The sequence below is a fragment of the Oryctolagus cuniculus genome, chromosome 21 (assembly GCF_051225735.1).
Source record: "Oryctolagus cuniculus isolate XC-2025 breed Fujian yellow rabbit chromosome 21, ASM5122573v1, whole genome shotgun sequence".
NCBI classification, from domain to species: Eukaryota; Metazoa; Chordata; class Mammalia; order Lagomorpha; family Leporidae; genus Oryctolagus; species Oryctolagus cuniculus.
The window spans coordinates 43,338,499-43,361,597 of record NC_142887.1 but is presented as its reverse complement, the minus strand read 5'-3'; the positions used below and the strand labels follow the sequence as shown (position 1 = coordinate 43,361,597).

The window sequence follows — 23,099 nt, the reverse complement described above, 5'->3', positions numbered from 1 at the left end:
TGGGAGAATGGACATTTTGATGATGTTGATTCTTCCAATCCATGAGCATGGAAGATTTTTCCATTTTTTGGTATCCTCTTCTATTTCTTTCTTTAAGGTTTTGTAATTTTCATCGTAGAGATCTTTAACGTCCTTGGTTAAGTTTATTCCAAGGTATTTGATTGTTTTTGTAGCTATTGTGAATGGGATTGATCTTAGCAGTCCTTTCTCAGTCATGGCATTACTTGTGTATACAAAGGCTGTTGATTTTTGTGCATTGATTTTATATCCTGCCACTTTGCCAAACTCCTCTATGAGTTCCAATAGTCTCTTAGTAGAGTTCTTTGGATCCTTTAAGTACAGAATCATGTCGTCTGCAAAGAGGGATAGTTTGACTTCTTCCTTCTTGATTTGTATTCCTTTGATTTCTTTTTCTTGTCTGATGGCTCTGGCTAAAACTTCCAGAACTATGTTAAATAGCAGTGGTGAGAGTGGGCATCCCTGCCTGGTGCCAGATTTCAGTGGAAATGCTTCCAACTTTTCCCCATTCAATAGGATGCTGGCTGTGGGTTTTTTATAAATTGCTTTGATTATATTGAGGAATGTTCCTTCTATACCCAATTTGATTAGAGTTTTCATCATGAAAGGGTGTTGAATTTTATCAAATGCTTTCTCTGCATCAATTGAGATAACCATATGGTTTTTCTTCTGCAGTCTGTTAATGTGGTGAAACACATTGATTGATTTGCGAATGTTGAACCATCCCTGCATGCCAGGGATGAATCCCACTTGGTCTGGGTGGATGATTTTCCTGATGTGTTGTTGTATTCTATTGGCCAGAATTTTATTGAGGATTTTTGCATCTATGTTCATCAGGGATATTGGTCTGTAATTCTCTTTCAGTGCTGCATCTTTCTCTGCCTTAGGGATTAAGGTGATGCTGGCTTCATAGAAAGAATTTGGGAGGATTCCCTCTTCTTCGATTGTTCTGAATAGTTTGAGAAGAAATGGGATTAGTTCTTCTTTAAATGTCTGGTAGAATTCAGCAGTGAATCCATCTGGTCCTGGGCTTTTCTTTGTTGGGAGGGCCTTTATTACTGTTTCAATTTCTGTTTCAGTTATGGGTCTATTTAGGTTTTCGATGTCTTCATGGTTCAATTTTGGTAGATTGCATGTGTCCAGGAATCTATCCATTTCTGATAGGTTTTCCTGTTTGCTGGCATACAGGTCCTTGTAGTAATTTCTGATGATTCTTTTTTATTTCTGTGGTGTCTGTTGTTACGTTTCCTTTTTCATCTCTGATTTTATTGATTTGGGTCTTTTCTCTTCTTTTTTTTAGTTAGTTGGGCCAATGGGGTGTCAATTTTGTTTATTTTTTCAAAAAACCAGCTTCTCGCTTGGCTGATTTTTTGTAATGTTTTTTTGGATTCAATCCTGTTAATTTCTTCTCTGGTTTTAATTATTTCTCTTCTCCTTCTAGATTTGGGTTTGGTTTGCTGCAGTTTTTCTAGGTCCTTGAGGTGCGCTGAAAGCTCATTTATTTGGTACCTTTCCAATTTCTTGATGTAGGCACCTATTGCTATAAATTTGCCTCTCAATACTGCTTTTGCTGTATCCCATAAGTTTTGATATGTTGTGTTGTTGTCTTCATTTACTTCCAGAAAGTTTTTGATTTCTCTTTTGATTTCTTGAATGACCCAGTGTTCATTCAGGAGCATGTTGTTCAGTCTCCATGTGTTTGCATACTTTCTGGGGTTTCCTGAGTTGCTAATTTCCAGCTTCATCCCACTGTGGTCTGAGAAGCTGCATGGTATGATACTAATTCTTTTAAATTTGCTGAGACTTGCTTTATGGCCTAGTATGTGATCAATCTTAGAGAAGGTTCCATGCGCTGCTGAGAAGAATGTGAAGTCTGTAGATGTAGGGTTGAAAGTTCTGTAGATATCTGTTAGATCCATTTGGACAATAGTGTCAATTAAATCTGCTGTTTCCTTGTTGATCTTCTGTCCAGATGATCTGTCTATTTCTGAGAGTGGAGTATTGAAGTCCCCCAGTACTATTGTATTGGAATCTAAATCTCCCTTTAAGTCCCTTAACATATCTTTTAAATAGACCAGTGCCCTGTAATTAGGTGCATATACATTTATAATAGTTACATCTTCCTGTTGAATTGAACCCTTAATCATTATATAGTGTCCCTCTTTGTCTCTCTTAACAGTTTTTGTATTAAAGTTTATTTTGTCTGATATTAATATGGCTACACCTGCTTTTTTTTTTGGTTTCTGTTGGCATGGAATATCTTTTTCCAACCTTTCACTTTCAGTCTGCATGCCTCTTTGTTAGAGAGATGTGTTTCTTGTAGGCAACAAATAGTTGGGTTGTGTTCTGTGAGCCAGTCAGCCAAACGGTGTCTTTTAACTGAAGAATTCAGACCGTTAATGTTCAATGTGACAATTGATACGTAGTGACTTTGCTCTGCCATTTTCCCGGAAATATTTTCTAGTATATGCTTTGAGCTTCCCATGCTCTTTTACTGGTAGGTGTTCTTCCTTTCCCTTCTTTCATATTGATGGCCGTGTTTCTGTGTTTCTGAGTGTAGCACATCTTTAAGTATCTTTTGCAGGGCCGGACGAGTGGCCACAAAGTCTTTCAATTTCTGTTTGCTATGAAAGGTCTTTATTTCACCTTCATTCACAAATGAGAGCTTGGTAGGATATAATATTCTGGGCTGGCAATTTTTCTCTCTTAGCACCTATGCTATGTCTCGCCATTCCCTCCTAGCTTGTAGGGTTTCTGATGAGAAGTCAGCTGTGAGTCTGATTGGAGATCCTCTGAGAGTAATCTGACGTTTCTCTCTTGCACATTTTAGGATCTTTTCTTTATGTTTCACTGTGGTAAGTTTAATTACCACGTGTCGTGGTGAGGATCTCTTTTGGTCATGTTTATTGGGGGTTCTATGAGCTTCCTGTACTAGGATATCTCTGTCCTTCTCCAAACCTGGAAAGTTCTCTGCTAGTATCTCACTAAAAAGGCCTTCCAATCCTTTCTCTCTCTCCATGCCTTCAGGAACTCCTAGAACTCGAATGTTGGTTTTTTTAATAGTATCCTGTAGATTCCCAACAACATTTTTTAGGTTTCTAATTTCCTCTTCTTTTCTTTGGTTTGACTGTATGTTTTCCTGTGCTCTATCTTCTAAGTCCGATATTCTCTCTTCTGCTTCACCCATTCTGTTTTTAAGGCTTTCTAATGTGTTTGTCATTTGATCTATTGAGCTCTTCATTTCATTTTGATTTCTCTTGACTATTACACTTTCCTGTTCTACTAGTTTCTGAGTTTCATTTTGACTCTTCCTTAAAATTTCATTTTCACGAGAGAGATTTTCAATCTTGTCCATTAAGGATTTCTGTAGTTCAAGGATTTGCTTTTGAAAACTTCTAAATGTTCTTATCATAAATTTTTTGAAATCCGTATCTTGCATTTCTTCTATCTCATCATCTTCATACTCTTGGCTTGGGGTGTTTTGCTTATTTGGAGGCATCATAGTGTCATCGTTGATCTTGCTCCCTCTATTTCTGTGTTTGTTACTCGGCATAGTTAATTCTTCTTGCGTCACTGTGCGTTTTTTTTTCTTTCTTTTTTTTTTTTTTATACTGTGTCCGTGTTAAGTGGACTGCCTGCTGTTGGAGGAGCCTTGGAGGCTTGAGATGGGTGCGGCCTGAGAGCTCTGCCTGGTTCTTCCTGGTTAAGGGTGTGCAAAGGTGACACCCTCAGGTTATGCTTGGTAAATCTCTCTCTTTTTATTTATTTATTTATTTTATTTATTCAGGGGGTAAGTAACACCGCAGGGCAGGGCTGTGCAGAATTGATGGTATTTAGCTTCCAGTCTTTGGCTCCTCTGGACTCCCACTGGGTTGGCTAGGCTACTGAATTGTAGTGACTCAGTTCCTTAACTCTCCCCCATTGATATGTAAATCCAAAGAGGAGGCCTGCTCTTTGTCTCTTGGGAATTCTTCAAGCCTTGCAGCCTTGTAACCTTTGCAAGGTTAGGGGGAAGAGAAACCCCAAAGCTTTTTTTTTTCCTTCTTTCCGGTAGTGAGTTTGCTGCACTTTCCGGCCCCCCTCTAGATTCTGACCCCCGTTTCCCCACCAATGTCTCGGGTTATTGAGCTCACCTCCCCTTCCAGCGCCGATGTGTGGACTCGGAGCCCTGAGCGTCCCAAGTCTCCCCGCTGTTGTCTGTGTGGCATGCACTCCCCTTGGAGCACTGTCGCGCAGACCCTGGGGCTTCTGCGTCTGGGTCCCGCGACTTGGCTTCCGCGCGGTGGGCGACCTTGTTCTCCCAGTAGGTCCTCCGATTCACGCCTGCTCCATCCAGAAGGGTTTCCCCTGTATCTTTGTGGGGAATCAAGGCAGGACTGCCTGTTGCTCAGCCACCTACACCCACACCTGAGCAGTTTCTGGACCACTTCCCGCTTGCGAGGTCTCAGGCTTCCTCTTCTCCCATTAGGAAAGTATTAAGGATTCTTTACTTCCATGTAGACTCTGCCCTCTAATGGTGAACAGGGTCCTCTAAACCCACTTGTTGCACAAATGAAAACCCAAGCATTGTCTTCTCCCACAGATGGAGTCTGCTATTGGTTTTGATTTACATTTCCCTAATGGCTAGTGATATTGGGCATGTTCATCTATGTCTTGACCATTGAGATTTCTTCTTCTGAGAAACATCTATTCTGATCATTGCCCATTTCTTACGTGTACATTTTGCTTCTTGTTTGGAGTTTTTCCAGTTCTATATATGTATGTTCTGGCTATCAATCTTTTGTCATAGTCAGAGTTTTCAATGTTTCCTGCCATTCCGTCCATTGTATCTTCACTCTGTTGATTACTTTGTTGTGAAGATGTATCTTAATTTGATATGCTCAAATTTGTATATTTTATTTTTGTTACTTGTGCTTTTGGAATCTTATGCAAACTGTTGTCTCTGCTAATGTTTTACAGTTTCTCATATGTTTACTTAGGTTTTGGGTTTTTTTTTTAACATACATAATTTTATTACAAAATTTTTTTTAAAAAAACAACACAGAATGCAACATCCTAACAAAAAATCCAAATTTACAAATGATACTAATTCCTACAACTTTGCTGCGCTACCATACACAAGTCAAGAAATTAAAGAAACCATTAAATATTTAGGAACATTCAACATCAGAAGCTTTAAAATCTAACTGTATGTAGTAGCCCCTCAAAAAGCTACAACCTGCATTTTTTAAAAAAAGTATTTTCTCTACAAAGAATCTTATCAGCTATACAAAAATCTGTACAGTTTTTTTATACTGAAGCTAATATTGAGCTGCACTTGAATTCACATTCTTAGCAAAACAACTGCCTGAGCACACACGCACACTCCACACTCATCATTACAGGATAGCCATTTATTCTTCATCTTCATCCTCTTCCTCATCATCTTCATCTTCTTCTTCTTCCTCTTCTTCCTCCACATCTTCAGGTTCATTCTTCTTGTTTGAGCCTGTGGGCCTACCAGGGCCCTTCTTTCCCGCTTCACTTTTGCCCTTGGCACGGTATGCAGCAATATCCTTTTCATATTTCTCCTTTAGCTTAGCTGCTTTCTGTTCATATGGTTGTTTATCTTTGGCTGAGTGTTCAGACCGCATCTCACCCAATTTTTTTGCAGTGTCCCCAATGGACAGGCCAGGGTGTTCACTTTTGATCTTTGGGCGATGTTCAGAGCAAAAGAGAAAGAAGGCAGATGGTGGTCTTTTAGGAGCACTGGGATCCTTTTTCTTTCCCTTCTTATCACCCTTGGGAGGAACGTAATTTTTCATCTCCCTGTCATAACGAGCTTTTTCACTTTTTGCCATATCTTCAAACTTGGACTTTTCCTTTGCAGACATGGTCTTCCATCTCTCCGAGCATTTCTTAGAGAATTCTGCGAAATTGACCGAAGAGTCAGGGTGTTTCTTCTTGTGCTCTTCCCGGCACGTCTGCACGAAGAAGGCATAGGAGGACATTTTGCCCCTTGGCTTGTTGGGGTCTCCTTTACCCATGACGACGGAACGGCGGCCACCTGGTGTGAGTTGTTCCTCAGACTCCCGCAGAGCGGCCAGATCTGACGGCATTGCTTCCTTCCCTCAGCTCCGGCATGAACTCAGGATGTGAGGGCGATCTGGCTGTGACATCTGTCACCCCATTGATCGCCAGGGTTGATTCGGCTGATCTGGCTGGCTAGGCGGGTGTCCCCTTCCTCCCTCACCACTCCATGTGCGTCCCTCCTGAAGCTGCGTGCTGGGTCGAAGAGGACGACCTTCCCCGCTAGAGGAGGACCGGTCTTCGGTCAAGGGTATACGAGTAGCTGCGCTCCCCTGCTAGAACCTCAAAACAAGCTCTCAAGGTTTTGGTTTTATATTTAGACTTTTAATTAACCTTGAGTTGCTTTTACATAGTGTATGAGGTGTTGGGGTATCTTTTCAGGCTTCTACATATGGATAATCACTTTCCTTTAAACCATTTGCTAAGGGGATTCTTCTTTCTCCTGTTTGTTTTCTTTCCTTTATTAAATAGGGGTTGGCTGTAGAAAAGTCAGTTTATTTCAGCTGCCTATTTTTTCCATTGAACTATGTGTCTGTTTTTCCAACAGTGCTAACACTGCTTCTATTTTTTTTAAGATTTCTTTATTTGAAAGGCCAGATGCTTCTTCCAAGTCTCTCATGTGGGTGCCAGCACCCAAGAACATGGTCCATCTTCCACCAATTTCCCAGGTGCATTAGTAGGGAGCTGGATTGGAAGTGGAGAACCTGGTCTTCGAGCAACAACATATGGGATACATGCACAGCAGGACAAGGCATTAACCTACTACACCACAGCATCAAACCCTTCCTTATTTACTTCTGCTGTGATCTTTCATTATTCACTTTTCTACTGCCCCACAACTTGACTCATTCCTGTATTTTTTTTTTTTCTGGGTCCTGGAGAATGGTAGTAGGTTGCTTCTGGGATATCTTTTTTATGTTAGTAGGTGCTTGGTAATCTAAAATCATAGTTTTTACTTTCTATATTTCTCTGTTAATCACGAGGACCTTCTAGATGACAGCAGAAAATGCTAGCAGAAATGAGGATATATTAATTTGCTAAGAAAATACCACAGAGAATATGATTTAAATCATGGAATTTTACTTCTCAGAGTTGTAGAGCTTGAAAATATCAGATCAAGGTGCTAATAGGCTCGATTTTTCCAGAAGCCCTTCTCTGATGTGACAGACACATCTATCATTTGATCTGCTTAAAAGCACTTTCTTCAGGTAGAGTTATGTTGGTGGTTAGCACTTCAGTGTTTGAGTTTTAGGGAGGCACATTTCAGTCCACAACAGCAAAGGGGCCCTGTGGTCTACTTCAATGACAGCCATCTCTGCGGAGGATAGAAAGTTTGAAATCAGCATTAGGATTTCTCACATTATTACTGTCAGTGCTATCTCCATCTAATGTGCATTCATGTACACACAAACAAAACTACCTGTACACATAAACACATTCAACAGTGGAAATGCCTGATGGTTGTGTACAGATAACATCAATATAATAATCCATAAGATGGCCTATTAGCAGACATTAAAAGAGAATTAGAAAGAATGACAACAAAATCTGCAGTTACCTATATTTATGTCTATATGTATGATATTCAGTATTTATAGTTGCTAAAAGATGAATACTGATGTGTGGAAATAAAAGCTAAACCTTACCTTGCAATATTGCAGCCTAGTCTACATGAAAGATGTCTTCCTAAAACCTTTCCCTGGGCCCACTCTGTGGCATAGTAGATTAAGCATCCACCTGCAGCACCAACATCCCACATGGGCACCAGTTTGAGTCCCTGCTCCTGCACTTCCAATCCAGCTCTTTGCTAATGGCCTAGGAATGCAGTGGAATATGCCCTGAGTGCTTGGGCCCCTGCACCCATGTGAGAGACCTGGAGGAAGCTGCTGACTCCTGGCTTCTGGCACCTGGCTTCAGATCGGCCCAGCTCCAGCCATTCTGGCCATTTAGGGGTGAACCAGTGGATAGCAGACCTCTCTTTCTCTTCCTCTCTATATCTGTCACTCTGCCTCACAATAAAGAAATACATTTTTTAAAATCTTTTCCCTTTTTAAATTTCTTAATTGTTTTAAAGATTTATTTATTTATTTATTTACAAGTCGAGTTACAGACAGAGAGGAGAACCAGAGAGAAAGAGAGAGGTCTTCCATCTGATGTTCACTCCCTAATTGATTGCAACTGCCATAGCTGTGCTGATCCGATGCCAGGAGCCAGGAGCTAGTTCCAGGTCTCCCAGATCGGTACAGGGGCCCAAGGACTTGGGTCATCTTCTACTACTTTGCCAGGCCATAGCAGAGAGCAGGATCAGAAGTGGAGCAGCTGAGTATTGAACCGGCCCCCATATGGGATGCTGGAGCTTCAGGCGAGGGTGTTAACCTGCTCCACCACAGCACCAGTCCAACATTTTAAATTTCTGATACTCTAAAGTAGCAAAGGACTGCATTACATCTAGGAAAGATGTATTTAAAAATTATAAATCTAGTGCATTTTAGCAGAAGTCCAAACAAATACTTCTGATTTTCTCAACATTATGTATAAATAAATGATAGAATGAGTCATTGTCAGATTAATAGAAGGAGTTTGAGAGGATTGTCTCTCTTTCAAATGTGTTGAATAGTTTGAGAAGCATTAGTTCTTTAAAAGACTTGTAGAATTCAATAGTGAGGCTGTCTGATCCTGGACTTTTCCTTGTTGGGAGGGTCTTTATTACTCATCCAATCTCTGTCTTGGTTTTTGATTTGTTTAGCTTTTCTATGTGTCTTCATGACTCAATTTAGGTATATTGTGTATGTCCAGGAATCTGTTGATTTTTCCTCTAGGTTTTCCAATTTGTTAACCATCACAACAGATGCCCGCATCATATATTGCAGTGCTAATCTGAGTTTTGGGTACTCCACTTCCAAATCAGTTTCATGTTAATATCCCTGGGAAGCAATGGATAATAGCTCAAATTCTTTCCTTCTTGTCATCTAATTTGGAGAACTGTAACCTCAATGGGGACTTGAAACCTGGTCTTGCACAGTGGTAGCCATATAGAAAGTGAACCAGCAGATGGGAGATCTCTCTGCTTCTCTTTCCTTCTCTCTTTGTCTCTGTGTCTCTCTGCCATTTTTTATCATATTAAAATATTTAATTACTTATTTGAAAGAGTTACAGAGAGAGGGAGAGACAGAAATCTTCCACCACCTAATTCATTTTTGAGATGACTTTAATAGCCAGAGTGTGGCCAGGTTGAAGCCAGGAGCTTTTCCTCCGATGTGCGTGGCAGCATCCCAGCCACTTGGGCCAACTTTCCCTGCTTTTTCAGTCCATTGGTAAGGAGCTGGATCAGAAATGGAATAGCTGGTACTTGAACTGGTGCACGTAGAGGATGCCAATGTAACAGATAGCAACTTTGTCCACTGCACCACAACCACCAGCTCCTCTTTCTGCCTTTCCAATAAATAAATCTTTTGAAAAAGAATTTAAGGTAGTAAAAGTAATCATGACTGAGCAATGACAAATTTATTGAAGTGATCGACTTTCTTAAAGGTCTATTTATGAATTTGAAAGGCAGCACTAGAAAGAGAGAGTGGGAGAGATGGATCTTCCTCCTGGTTTGTTCGCTCCTCAAATGGCTGCAGTGACTGTGGCTAGGCCAGACTGATATCAGGAGCCAGGGGCTTCTTCCAGGTCTCTCACATGGGTGCAGGAGCCCCAATATTTGAGTCACCCTGTGCTGCTTTTCCAGACACATTAGCAGGGAACTGGATCCGTTTGGAGCATTAATGTCTATGATACTCTCCTTGCAGTTGAAGGATTTAGAATCCATTTCAATTATGGGTGGGCCAAGTACAACAGCTCCCAATTGTCCAAGGTTTGGATTAGATGGGTTCTGAGAAATTTTGTTAAAATAGTTATTAATCATAACTCTCAGTTTAAGCTTTTCTTACCAAATTTTCATGTTTGCTGATGTTTATATCTATGGGAAAATTGGGTCTCTGGATTGCAACCAATGAAAGCATCCAGACTAACAGTAATAAGGTCAACAGTCAGCAGAATGATGTCCAGCTGAACTGAAATAGCTTTTCTTATTTGGTAGAGGGGTTACCTCCTGCATTATACTGACATACTGACATAGACAGTAGATATTGGAGCCTGTCTCTTCTGCCAAATGGAGAATGCTGCATTTTGATCCATCATATATATATTTATATATTATAATATATATTATATATTTCTATACATAATATAGAATTACATATAATTATCATAAATATATAATATATAATTATATATAAATATTATATATGAATTTATTTATATATAAATATATAATTATTTCTGATCCAGCTCCATACCAATGGATTGAAAAACCAGTGAAAGATGGTCCAAGTGCCTGGGTTGCTGCCACACACATTGGAGGAGGAGCTCCTGGCTTCAACCTGGCCACACTCTGGCTATTGAAGTCATCTCAATAATATATATATATGATATATATAATAGTTATAATAAATTATATAATATTATCTGTTTATAATTATTATATATTATATAATATATGATAAAGCATAATATATTTTATATATGAATATATTTATATACATAAATATATATAAATAAATGTAAATATATATATATATAGAATTTATTTACGTATTTGACAGGTGTACTTACAGACAGTGAGAGGAAGAGACAGAGAGAAAGGTCTTCCATATGCTCATTTACTCCCCTAATGACTGCAATGTCTGCAGCTGGGCCAATCTGAGCTAGGAGCTTCCAGGTCTCCCACATTTTGGCAGGGACCAAAGCACTTGGAACAGCTTCTACTGCTTTCCCAGGCTATTGCAGAGAGATGGATGGGAAAAGGAGAAATGGGGACTAGAACTGGTGCTCATATGGGGTGCCAGCACTGCAGGTAAAGGATTACACCACTGCACCACAGTGCTGGCCCCAGTCTATCCTTTATTAAGGAGATCTCAGTAATCATGTTCAGGTATTGCTGTCCTATATTCATGGCCAAAGTCCTAGCAGGCAACATGGTTTGGAGAATCGTAAGCACAAGGTGTGTAGGAGACTTCATTTCTCATACAGCACAGTTAATAACAAGGTTCCAAGAGGGGAAATTACTTGCATCATAGTCTTTGAGAACTAATGGACATCACAGGTGATCTAAAGAATTTAGAAGGTTTGTGAGCCCCTAGAGTGAAAAAGTCACTGGGAGCACAAGGACAGTGCCTAGAGTTTATTTTGATGGATTTTAGCCCCTTTCATTGGAGGGAGGCCCGAAGAAGCTGGACTGATTAGTAAACCTCAGAAGTGTCTTTTCAAGGTGAAGGCAAACTGAGACTGAGGGGTTTTTGGAAAAACGTTGAACAAAAGACATTTCCCACACGTGGTTAAGACACATCATTTATCTACTGATTTTCATCAGATCTGTTAACATTAGGTATAAGGTACAGTGGACATGGTGGATGGCATATAGCAATATGATTTTAGTAATATATCATGAGGTGCTTTTTTTAAATGGATTTAGCAGGTAAAATTGGGCTACCTAATGGGATGTAGCTGGAATAATCACCTTTTTGTTAAATAAATCTGAGGTAATAAATGTTAGTGTATGAAGACATTGAGTTTTCTTTTATTGGGCCTTCTTGGTTATTTTAATCTGGGATCTGCGAATTCTCATTTTCTTTATTTTATTCCTCATCATGTCGGACCAACTCTGCTGCTTTGGGGATTTTTTTAGTACATCTGACATTTGGAAATTTAGACAATAGTATAGCTAAAATGAGATGTACCAAGTAAAGTATTTATTTTTATTCTGATACATATTTTGGAATTCTTCTAAAATTCCTATTGAGTATCCTTGTTAAATTTAGTTGCATCCCAGGTTAAGACTTATTGGAGGCAGGCTCCATGGCTCAATAAGCTAATCCTCCACCTGCGGTGCAGGCACACCAAGTTCTAGTCCTGCTGGGAGAGCCAGATTCTGTCCCAGTTGCTCCACTTCCAGTCCAGCTCTCTGCTATGGCCCAGGAGTGCAATGGAGGATGGCCAAAGTGCTTGGGCCCCGTACCTGCATGGGAGACCAGGAGGAAGCACTTGGCTCCTGGCTTTGGATCAGTGCCATGTGCCAGCTGCAGCACACTGGCCGCAGCGGTCACTAGGGGGTAAACCAACAGAAAAAGGAAGACCTTTCTCTCTGTCTCTCTCACTGTCCACTCTGCCTGTCAAAATAAAAAATAATTTTTATAAAAAGACTTATTGGAGCCACTTTAGTGATTACACCCATGAAACTTTGTTAATAAATGCAAATAGAACCTGGGAAAATTGATGTATATCTTATGCTGTAGAGACTTAAGATTGAACATCTTTTTTATCTTTTTTAATTATATAATTTAAAAACAAATTTTAGATTTTTTTTTTTACTTTACTAAGTCACAGCTCTGGCCCCATTAATATGACTTAACAATGTTTTTTCCTCTAAGACTTATCTCTATTGTTTCAGTTAACTGCATGCCTTTTCTTTACATTCAGATTCCCTCAGCTGTCAAAGCTTATTCATCTTAATTCTGTTGTTCCTATTTCCCTCCCTTTTATTCTGTCCCTAGGCTAATTGAGATCATGATTCTCCATTCCTTCTGTGTGGTGTCACAGTAGGCTTGAAGTGTTCTTTTTCTCTTCTGATTTCTAAAGAAAGAAATTATGTATTCCCCCAGTTTAGATATTTTAATAATGCACTCTAAACAAAGGTTAAATGTTCTTAATTTGACAAGAATTTTCAGGGCCAGTGGTGTGGCATAGTGGGTAGAGGCACCACTTGCAGTGCTGGCATCTCATATGGATCCAGATCTCTGCTATAGCCTGGGAAAGCAGTAGAAGATGGCCCAAGTCCTGGGCCCCTGCACCCATGTGGGAGACCTGGAAGAAGCTCCTTGCTCCTGGCTTTGGATTGGCACAACTCTGGCCATTGCAGCCAACTGGGGAGAGAACCAGTGGATGGAAGACCCCTCTCTCTTCTCTGCCTCTCTCTGTGCAACTCTGACTTTCAAATAAATAAATAAATCTTTTAAAAAAAGATTTTTTTTCTAATTTTAGATTTGTTCTACTTCATTGCCACTTCAGGGTGTGTGTAAGGAGTGCATATCCAGTTTTTCTATTTTGGAATTTGGGGATTTTGTATTAGCTCTGCTGTGTATTCATTTTTCTTGAGCATTGGTGATATCTTCTCCTTAGTTGTATTAAGAGAGAGAGCAATAGCCCTCATGTCTTTTTAGGTAAGTAAGACATATTAAAAACAGAGCATTCAGTATACATTCATAGTAGTTTGACTTGTTCAATTGATTTACGTGACCTCCCTTGGACATTCTTGGTCTCTGCTGTACAACTTTCTATACTCATTAATTCTTTGATATTCTCAAATCCAGAAAATGAATGACTCAACAGCTGTGTTCCTGTATTTGCTGGGATTCAGGGTAAGAAGCAAAGTGGAGGTGTTCAGGAATCTAAAGTTACATGCTACATAGCAAAGCACATCATTTCCTATACAAAGTGACTGGGAAATCCAGAATCTTTTGCACACATATTGGATCCTGAACTATTACTGACCTATTCAGTAAGATTTTAATGTATTTATTTTCTGTGTGTGTGTTTGTATTTCTAAATAAACTCTGCTGGGCTACTTAACATTAACATGTATTGCAGAATTCTTTCATCAGTTTTTACTTTTAAAAAGTTTCTCTTTCAGTTTTATGGGAGAGGGTAGAAGTTTCCTGCTATGTAACTGAAAGTTCATTCATTCATTAAAGTTAAAAATATTTGTTGCAAATTGGTAGAATACTATTAATTCTCATGTTATTTACATGAAACTAAATACATTCTCTATTTTGTTTTGCTTAAAATTTCTGCATGTGTGGACTTCTTTTTTCCTTCTTGCCCCAAATCCCTTTGTGTATTGGGATGGCAAATGGGTTTTACACTGGACAAAACATGTTATTTTGGCAAAGAAGTACTTAGCCTTCCTGCTTCAAGTATTCAAATATTGCATTGGAAATCAGTATATTTGTTTACTGTACAAATGTCCTTCATACAATTTTGTAATCTTCTGGGATGGGAGAGGAAGCAGGAAATAGGAGGATTATGGGTGGGAGGGATGTTTTGGGGGAGGGGAAGCCACTGTAATCCAAAAGCTGTACTTTGGAAATTTATATTTATTAAAAAAATTAAACAATTTTGTAATCTTCATCTTCCTTTTTATTTCATCCTTTTTTTAAAAAAAATCATTTATTTTACTTGAAAATCAGAGTTACACAGAGAAGGAGAGAGAGAGAGCAGTCTTCCAACCGCTGGTTCACTCCCCATTTGGCCACAATGGCTGGAGCTCTGCCAATCCAAAGCCAGGAGCCAGCAGCTTCTTTTGGGTCTCCTATGCAGGTGCAGGAGCCCAAGGGCCTGGGCCATCCTCTACTGCTGGATAGTAAGTCTTACTTGCCTAAAAAGATGGATAGTAATTTGAGTAGCCAGGACTTGAACTGGCACCCAATTGGAATGTCAGCACTGCAAGCCACAGCTCTACTTGCTACTCCACAGCATCGGCCCCCTAAATTCTTATGAGTATTGCTACACGATTGGAATTTATAATTGATAATGCTGAACAATTGAAACTGTCTTATTTACAATTGTAGGACTGGATATGGCAGTTCTACTTGAAGTAAAGTATGTAGCCTGCTTATTGTATGATTTTTGGAAAAGAATGTATTTATATATAACAGCAGATCTGTTAATCATTTAAAAGTGAATTGTCATGATTACCCAGATGTAAAGAATGCAATATGTGCTAATGAGTTAGCAGTCACAGACATTTAGAATTAGAGGGATTTTAGAACTTTTTCAATACTGCAGTTTTTATGAAAAACTAATAATTTTTTTTATTTGACAGGTAGAGTTATATACAGTGAGAAATCAGAAAGGCCTTCCTTCCATTGGTTCAGTCCCCAGATGGCTGCCACAGTTGGAGCTGTGCCCATCCAAAGCCAGGAGTCAGGTGCTTTCTCCTGGTCTCCCATTCGGGTGCAGGGCCCAAGCACTTGGGCCATCCTCTACTGCCTTCCCGGGCCATAGCAGAAAGCTGGACTGAAAGAGGAGCAACCAGGACTAGAACACTTTGCCCATAAGGGATACCAGCACCACAGGTGGAGAATTAACCAAGTGAGCCACGGCGCTGGCCCCCGATAAATTTACTCTTAACAAAATATCAAAATATCTTATTTAGTATAAAGTTAGTAGTGAAAAGAGACTACCTTGTTGAACACAGAAATTTGAGATTATATTTCTTGGTATTAATTTGCATCTTAAGGCTTATTGCCTAGTTTATTTCAATATTTCAATCTAATATTACTAATAATATCTTGTACTTAGTGGTTCACTGTGTGCCAGACAATATTCTTTTGATTTTTTAAAGGATTTATTTATTTATTTATTTGGAAGTCCGAGTTACACAGATAGTGAACAAGAGGAAGAGAGAGAGTTCCTCCATCTGCTTTTTCACTCCCCAGATGACCTAAAAGGTCAGAGATATGCCAATCTGAAACCAGGAGCCAGGACCTCTTCAGGGTCTCCCATGCAGATTCAGGGGCCCAAGGACTTGGGCCAACTTCCTACTGCTCTCCCAGGCTATAGCAGACAGCTGAATAGAAAATGGAGCAGCCTGGACTTGAACCGGCCTCCATATGGGATGCCCCCACTGCATGCAGTGGCTTTACTAGCTACACCACAGCACTGGCCTCAAGACAATGCTCTAAAATGATGCATTAATTATTCCCAAATATTGAAAAGTGGCATGGTACACATTTGAATGTGTTGTTTTGTACTAGTTGTAGAAAGAGTTTAAAATATATTTAGATTTAAAAATGTAAGCTTTGATCTAAAGGTTTACTTTCCCTTAAGGTGCCTGTTTGGAAACTGAGAGATCATTGAAGTCTCAAGATAGAGTACAACTGATCTTATCCAAGCCTCCTTTATCACATGAGGATGCTAAATGCCAAGCCCAGAGAAGTAAAGTGAATTGTTCAAGGTCACATAGGTAAGTTGTGGCAGGGATAATTCTGTATTAGCATTAGGTATCCTGATACATAGGCCACTGTTCTGTCAATTTTGTACTCCTTCTGGAGTTAAAGATTCTAAGTTGTGGAAAATTGAATTTGGAAATTTAGTGGTTGCTATGTTGTTATGGTGAGAAATTTCTGTGTATAGCTATGAGTTGCTTAAATTTTATTCAATATATTTTTCTAGTATGTTTGCTATTTATTTGAAATGTATAACAAATAGCTTCATCTATTTGCCAAAAGAATTTTTTAAAGATTTATTTATATTATTTGAAAGTCAGAATTACACAGAGAGAGAAGGAGAGGCAGAGAGAGTGGTCTTCCATTCACTGGTTCACTCCACAGTTGGCCTCCATGGCTGCAGCTGTGCTGACTGGAAGGCAGGAACCAGGAGCCTCTTCCTGGTCTCCTATGCAGTTGCAGGGGCCCAAGGACTTGTACCATTTTATAGTGTTTCCCAGGCCATAGCAGAGAGCTGGATAGGAAGTGGAGCAGCCAGGTCTTGAACTGATGCCCCTATGGAATACCAGCACTGCAGGTGGCAGCCTCACCCACTATGCCACAGTGCCAGCCCTTGCCAAAAGAATTTATAGAAGCTATTCCATATATACACTTAACAATTATTTAGTTACTTGACATGAACTATCCCTGCATATTTGAAAATTTTGAATGGTATCACTTGGGTTTTAAGAATGTTATATTTTAGGTCTCTTAATATTTTTAGTGATGATGTTTTAAAGGCCCTTCCTGTTTTATGAAAAATGATAAGGATTTTGTTTTACAATGGCCATAGTATTACTACTTAAAGCAATAGATTAAATAACACTTTTAAACAAAGTCATTTAATACTAAATTCTAACACACTGGTATATTTTAAAGTGAGAAACTGGATTTCTTTCAGATATTCTAAAGAAGAATGATAATCAAAATTGAAGACATCTACAGTTTTTAATCACTTGTTTTAAATATTGGTCATAATGGTCCAATTTTGAGTTTAATTTTAATTAGCTTTTAAATGATTCAATATGTTTTATAGAAAAAATTCGGAGAACATAATTATATACTCAACCTCCCTCCCTTCTTTTTCCTTCTTTGTCATTTTTTTTAGCTTATGAAATGACATTTTCAGTTTACATTACATTAAAAACGGTTGTTGAATCAAGGGACAAGTTTAACAGGCAAAAAGCAAAAAGATCGTAATTTAGAGGGAATACAGACAATGGCTCTAAACAATATTTGAATATCACATCTAAACAATATTTGAATAAATTGATAAATATTTTAATTTCTCCTACTAAAATGCTCAAAGTCTTTAATTATTTATCAAATATTAGTGCAAAATTATGGATTTAAATGATCCCAAAAAGTGATGAATTTTTGTGTAATAAAGTCCAATTTTTGTCAAGGCTTTTTGACAGTCTCACAGAAAACTTATGTTTGTGAATGGGAAGAATAATACCAAAATATCCATACTACCAAAAGCAATTTGCAAATTCAATGCAATCCCAATCAACATACCAACGATGTTCTCAGAGCTAGAAAAAATGATGCTAAAATTCACATAGAAACATGAGAGATGCTTAACATCTAAAGCAATATTATAAAGCAAAAAAAAGCTGGAGACATCACACCATATTTTAAGACATATTACAGGGGTCAGCACTATGACAAAGCAGGTAAAGTCACCGTCTGCAGTGCCGGCATCTCATATGGGTGCCAGTATGTTTCCCAGCTGCTCCACTTCTTATACCCCTCTCTGGTATAGCCTGAGAAAAAAGTAGAAAATGGCCAAAGTCTTTGGGCCCCTGCACCTGCATAGAGACCTGGAAGAAGCTCCTGACACTTGGATTCAGATCAACAGAGCTCCGGCCATTGTGGCCATTTGGGGAGTAAACCAGTGGATGGAAGACCTCTCTCTCTCTCTGCCTCTACCTCTCTGTAACTCTGCCTTTCAAATAAATATACTGCAAAAAAAAAAAAAAAAGAAGAAGAAGTGTTAGCACTGATATAATAACAGACACATAGTTCAATGGAAAAGACTTGGTAGCATAGAAATAAACCCAAATTTCTACCAGCAACTCATATTTAACAAAGGAACTAAAATGAACTGGAGAAAGAAGAATCTCTTTCACAAGTGGTGCAGAGGAACTTGATTATCCATATGTAGAAGCCTGAAAAGAGACTCCAACATCTCTTACACTATGTGAAAGTGAACTCACAGTGAATTAAAATGTAATCATAAGACCCAAACCCAAGTAAACATAGGGAAACTCTAAATATTGTCAACACACAATAGCTTTTGGGTAAGATTCCAATAGCAATAGTCACAAAAATAAAAACAGAGACATTTGAGTATATCCAACTAAGATACTTCTTCACAACAAAGTAAACATCAGAGTGTAGATACAATGAACAGATGGCAGGAAAAATTAAAACTCTGAATGTTTACAGATTTCCAGAACATTTACATGAATTGGAAAAACTCCAAAAAATACAGTGAAGAAACAGGCAAGGATCTGAATAGACATTTCTCAGAAGAAATGTACATGGTCAAAACATGTGAATATGCCCGATGTCACTAGCCATTATGTAAATATAAATCAGAACACCATATCAGTCTCCAACACCTGTGGGAGAATACAACACTCAGGTGTTTGTGTGTGCAGCAAGTGGGTTTAGAGGACCCTGTTCACCTCTGGAGAGCAGAGCCTACAGGGAGGTAAAGAAACCTTACTGCGCAGGGGCATGCTAATCTTCTCTGTATCGTTCCAATTTTAGTATATGTGCTGCCGAAGCGAGCACATGTGCTGCCGAAGCGAGAAAGAGATGAAAAGAATTTATCTCAACTAGCCACTAATATTCAAGAAACAAGGTCTTCAGGAAAGCCAACTCAACTGACATTTTCATGTCATTGTTAAATAAAGGAAAAATTATCTAGGTTCAGCAATACGTAGTTTATAAGAGAAAGACTACAGAGTAATTTCCTTGGCATAGAAATAACTTTGTCTTTTTTTTTTTTTTATCTATGAGGGCTTGCTATCACCACCACACACCCACATCCCATATACAAATGTCTGGCTTGAGTGGTAGCTTCTCTGCTTTGAGGCAAGTTTCTGCTAGTGTGCACCCTGGGAGGAGACGGAGGATGGCAGAAGTGCTTGGGTCCCTGCACCCAAATGGGACATCCAGAATGAATTCCCAGTTCCTGGTTTTGGCTTGGTCAAGCTTTGGCTATTGCAAGTGTCTGGGGAGTGAAGCAGTGGTTCCCTCTTCCTGTCACTCTGCCTTTCAAATCAATAACTGTTGTTGGTAATGACTAATAATGATATTCACTGATTGTCAAATTTTGAATCTATTAATTATAGACAATTTCTCTTTGTATTTTTAAACTTTCATAATGTTCTGTAGCCAATTTCATCACTAGAAATAAAAACTTTTCCTCAAAAAAAAAAAAAGAAACCTTACTGCTTTCCTAATGTGCTTATTAAGTTCTTGACCAGCGCCTGTTAGTCTTGCCACAAACTTTCTAGTCTTACTACTTTCCTTCTTCTTCTTCTTCTCTGTGACTTGTAAAATAGTATACATTCTATATACTGTGGATACTTTTGATTTATTTTATTCCTTCGGTCTCCTATGAAGTTCCTCCACAAAAGCACAGCCCTCAAAATATTCATTCATTTATGCAGTCTGCAGATTTCATGAGCTACTAAATTCCAAGTAGTATGTTAAAGGCAAGATCTGGGCCTAAGAGAAAAGTGGTCTAAATTCTGTGCCTAGAAGAGGATTTGGGACATAGTAGAACTTCAGTGAAGTGCTATGTGAATGACATGCACTCATTAAATGAGTAATCTAAAGCATACACTTCATTTAAGCAACACAGCAGCCCTACTCACCTCAGGTAGAGCAATTGAGAGGAATAATGTGAACAAAAATAAGACATCAATAAGTTGAATAATAACAGAGAAAAAACAAAATGAGATAGATGCCAACATTACTGAGCTATTTTTGAGGAATTAAATTGATAGAGGGGCTGGCATTGTGGCCAAGTGGGGAAAGCTGCAATCTGTGAGGCCAGCATAACATCTGAGTTCCACTTTGAGTTTAGGAATCTCCACTTCCAATTTAGCTCACTGCTAAACACCTGGGAAACCAGCAGAAGATGGACGAAGGACTCAGGTCCTTGCCACTCATGTGGGAGACTTGGATGAAGCTCCTGACTCCAGCATGCCCCAGGCTCAACTGTTGAAACTCTCTGGGGTGTGAGCCAGCAGATGAAAGCTATCTATGTCTTTCCCTCTCTCTCTAAATCCACCTTTCAAATAATAAAGATTTAATAAACAAATTAACTGATTTCAAAATACACAAAAACATGAACAATACTATATCATTTTTATGCCAAACTGATAAAAAATAACAAATGCTAGAGAGCACATGGGAAAAGAAAACCACCATATATGGTAGGTGAAAACACAAGTTAGTACAGATGTTATGCAGAACAGTATGGTCATTCCTTAAAAAGGATAAAAATTGGGGCTGGCGCTGTTGTGCAGTGAGTTAAAGCCCTGGCCTGAAGGGCCAGCATCCCATTTGGGTGCCAGTTCTAGTTCCAGCTGCTCTTCTTCCAATACAGCTCTCTGCTATCTCCTGGGATAGCAGTAGAAGATGGCCCAAGTCCTTGGGCCCATGCACCCATGAGGGAGACCCAGAGGAAGCTCCTGTCTCCAGGTTTCAGAATGGCATAACTCTGGCCTTTGTAGTCATCTGTAGAGCGAACCAGCTAATGGAGGACCTCTCTGTGTCTCTACCTCTATTGTAACTCTTTCAAATAAATAACAAAAATTAAACTAAGATAAAAATTGACCTACCATGTGAGAGTTATCTTGCTCTTGGCTATATAGAATAAGGAAATTTTATTAGAAGGAAAGGAGGAGAGCATATCAAAGATACAGCAATTTTCCCATAACACAGCCACTATAACACAGTTCACTGCAGCCAGGATGTGAAACCAATCTAGCTGTCCATCAGTGAAAAACAATGGACAGGGCAACCTCTTTTAGATACAAAAAAAGAACAAAATATTATTAAATTAATTGAAATAAGCCAGAAGCAGGAACACAAATGTCACCTGGTCCTTGTCGCATGTGGAAGTGAAAGAAAATAATGGATCTGAACACAGAACTGTGATTACTAGAGGCTGAGAAGGGAAGCAGCTAGGGATAGAGGGGGATTGGATAATAGGTATCAAAAATCAAAGAGGCAGAAAGAACTTCTGGTGTTCCATAATATAATGAGATGACTACATTCAACCATATTAGGTTCTGTGTAAAGAACTGAAGGAGAGGAGCTGGTAGTCTCAAATCATGGAGAAGAATTAGAAACTGTAGTTGCTTGGGGGCCAGCATTGTGGCACAGTGGGCTAACACCCTGGCCTGAAGCACCAGCATCCCCTGTGGGTACCAGTTCTAGTCCTGGCTGCTCCTCTTCTGATCCAACTCTCTGCTATGGCCTGGGAAAGCAGTAGAAGATGGCCCAAGTCCTTGGGTCCCTGCACCCAAGTGGGAGATCTGGAAGAAGCTCCTGGTTCCTGGAATCAGATTGGCAGAGCTCCGGCCATTGTGGCCATCTGGGGAGTGAACCGGCAGAGGAAGACCTCTCTCTCTCTCTGCTGCTACTTCTCTCTGTAACTCTGTCTTTCAAATAAATAACTCTTTAAAAACTTAATAAAACTGTAGTTGCTTAGCTTGATCACTTTTTACTGCATAAATGTGTGCAAATATTGCACTACACCCTGTAATAATGCATGACTAGGACACATTAATCACAAATTATTTCAATGAAATTTTAAAAATTAGAAGCATTTCTTTATATTAACAATGAACTATTTGAAAATGAAATTAGAGAAACATTTCCATGCATAGCAGCATAAGAACCAGGAACCAATGTCTTCAATGTTATCAGTGATGAATCAGATTCACAGCCCCCAGCACTCAGTTTTTGCCATATACTTTACCATGGCAATTGTGGGCATATAGTAGTAAATCAATGGACAGGAATCCTTTGTCTCTAAATCTGCTAAATAAATAAACAAGGAATTCATCAAAGAAAAAGAGATATCAATTTGGATGCCAGGCACAAAAACACATGCACTTGAGCTATCCTCCAGTTTGTGATGCCAACAAATCTTTCAGACATGTTACATTTTCAGAGACTTTTCTGTAATCTTGCTAAGCTTTCTGGAAATCTGCCTTATAGCAAAGGGTTTCCCAATTCCATTACACTCATGATATTTCTTTTGTGTGATATATTAGTTTACCATCTAGAGATAATTTATGGTACAAAACTTTTCTATGCATGCATGTTTTCTCATTTGTGAGTCTATTCATGGGAATTGAAGACTGATTTATAACAGAAATACTTTTTCCAAATTCATTGCATAGACTTTTGTTCCTTATGAATTCTCTGAAGTCTGTTGATGTCTAATTTCTGGCTAAAGGTTTTATCGTATTTACAGCATGCAAAGACTATCACCTTTTGTGAATTCTGTGTCTATACAAGCCTGAAATAAAGAAAATGTTTTTGCACAATCAGTATACGCCTAAGAAACCACCTGTGTCAATTCTCTGATGTACCATTGACTTCTGACTCTAATAATATTTATAAGCTTTCTCCTTTACATGAGTCTCTGTTGGATAGGATGTGATTTCCAGCAAAAGGTTTTGTCACAATACTTACATGAATTTGGGAGAAAAGCTCTTCCACATTCATTATATTGTTAAGGTCTCTCCCTTGTTCAAATTCCATGATGGATTATGAGGCATTACCTATGTGAAATGACTTTCTCACATTTATTTCATTCATTAGATATATATGTTGTGCATTCTGATATAAGGAGAGATTTGGGCAGAGCTTTCCAACACTCATTACACC

At 38.9% G+C, this 23,099-nt stretch overlaps 1 pseudogene; it reads right to left on the bottom strand.

Moving 5' to 3' along the window:
• Nucleotides 1-18,906: 18,906 nt before the first annotated feature.
• Nucleotides 18,907-18,974, bottom strand: LOC138847931 (U6 spliceosomal RNA; annotated as a pseudogene).
• Nucleotides 18,975-23,099: the final 4,125 nt, after the last annotated feature.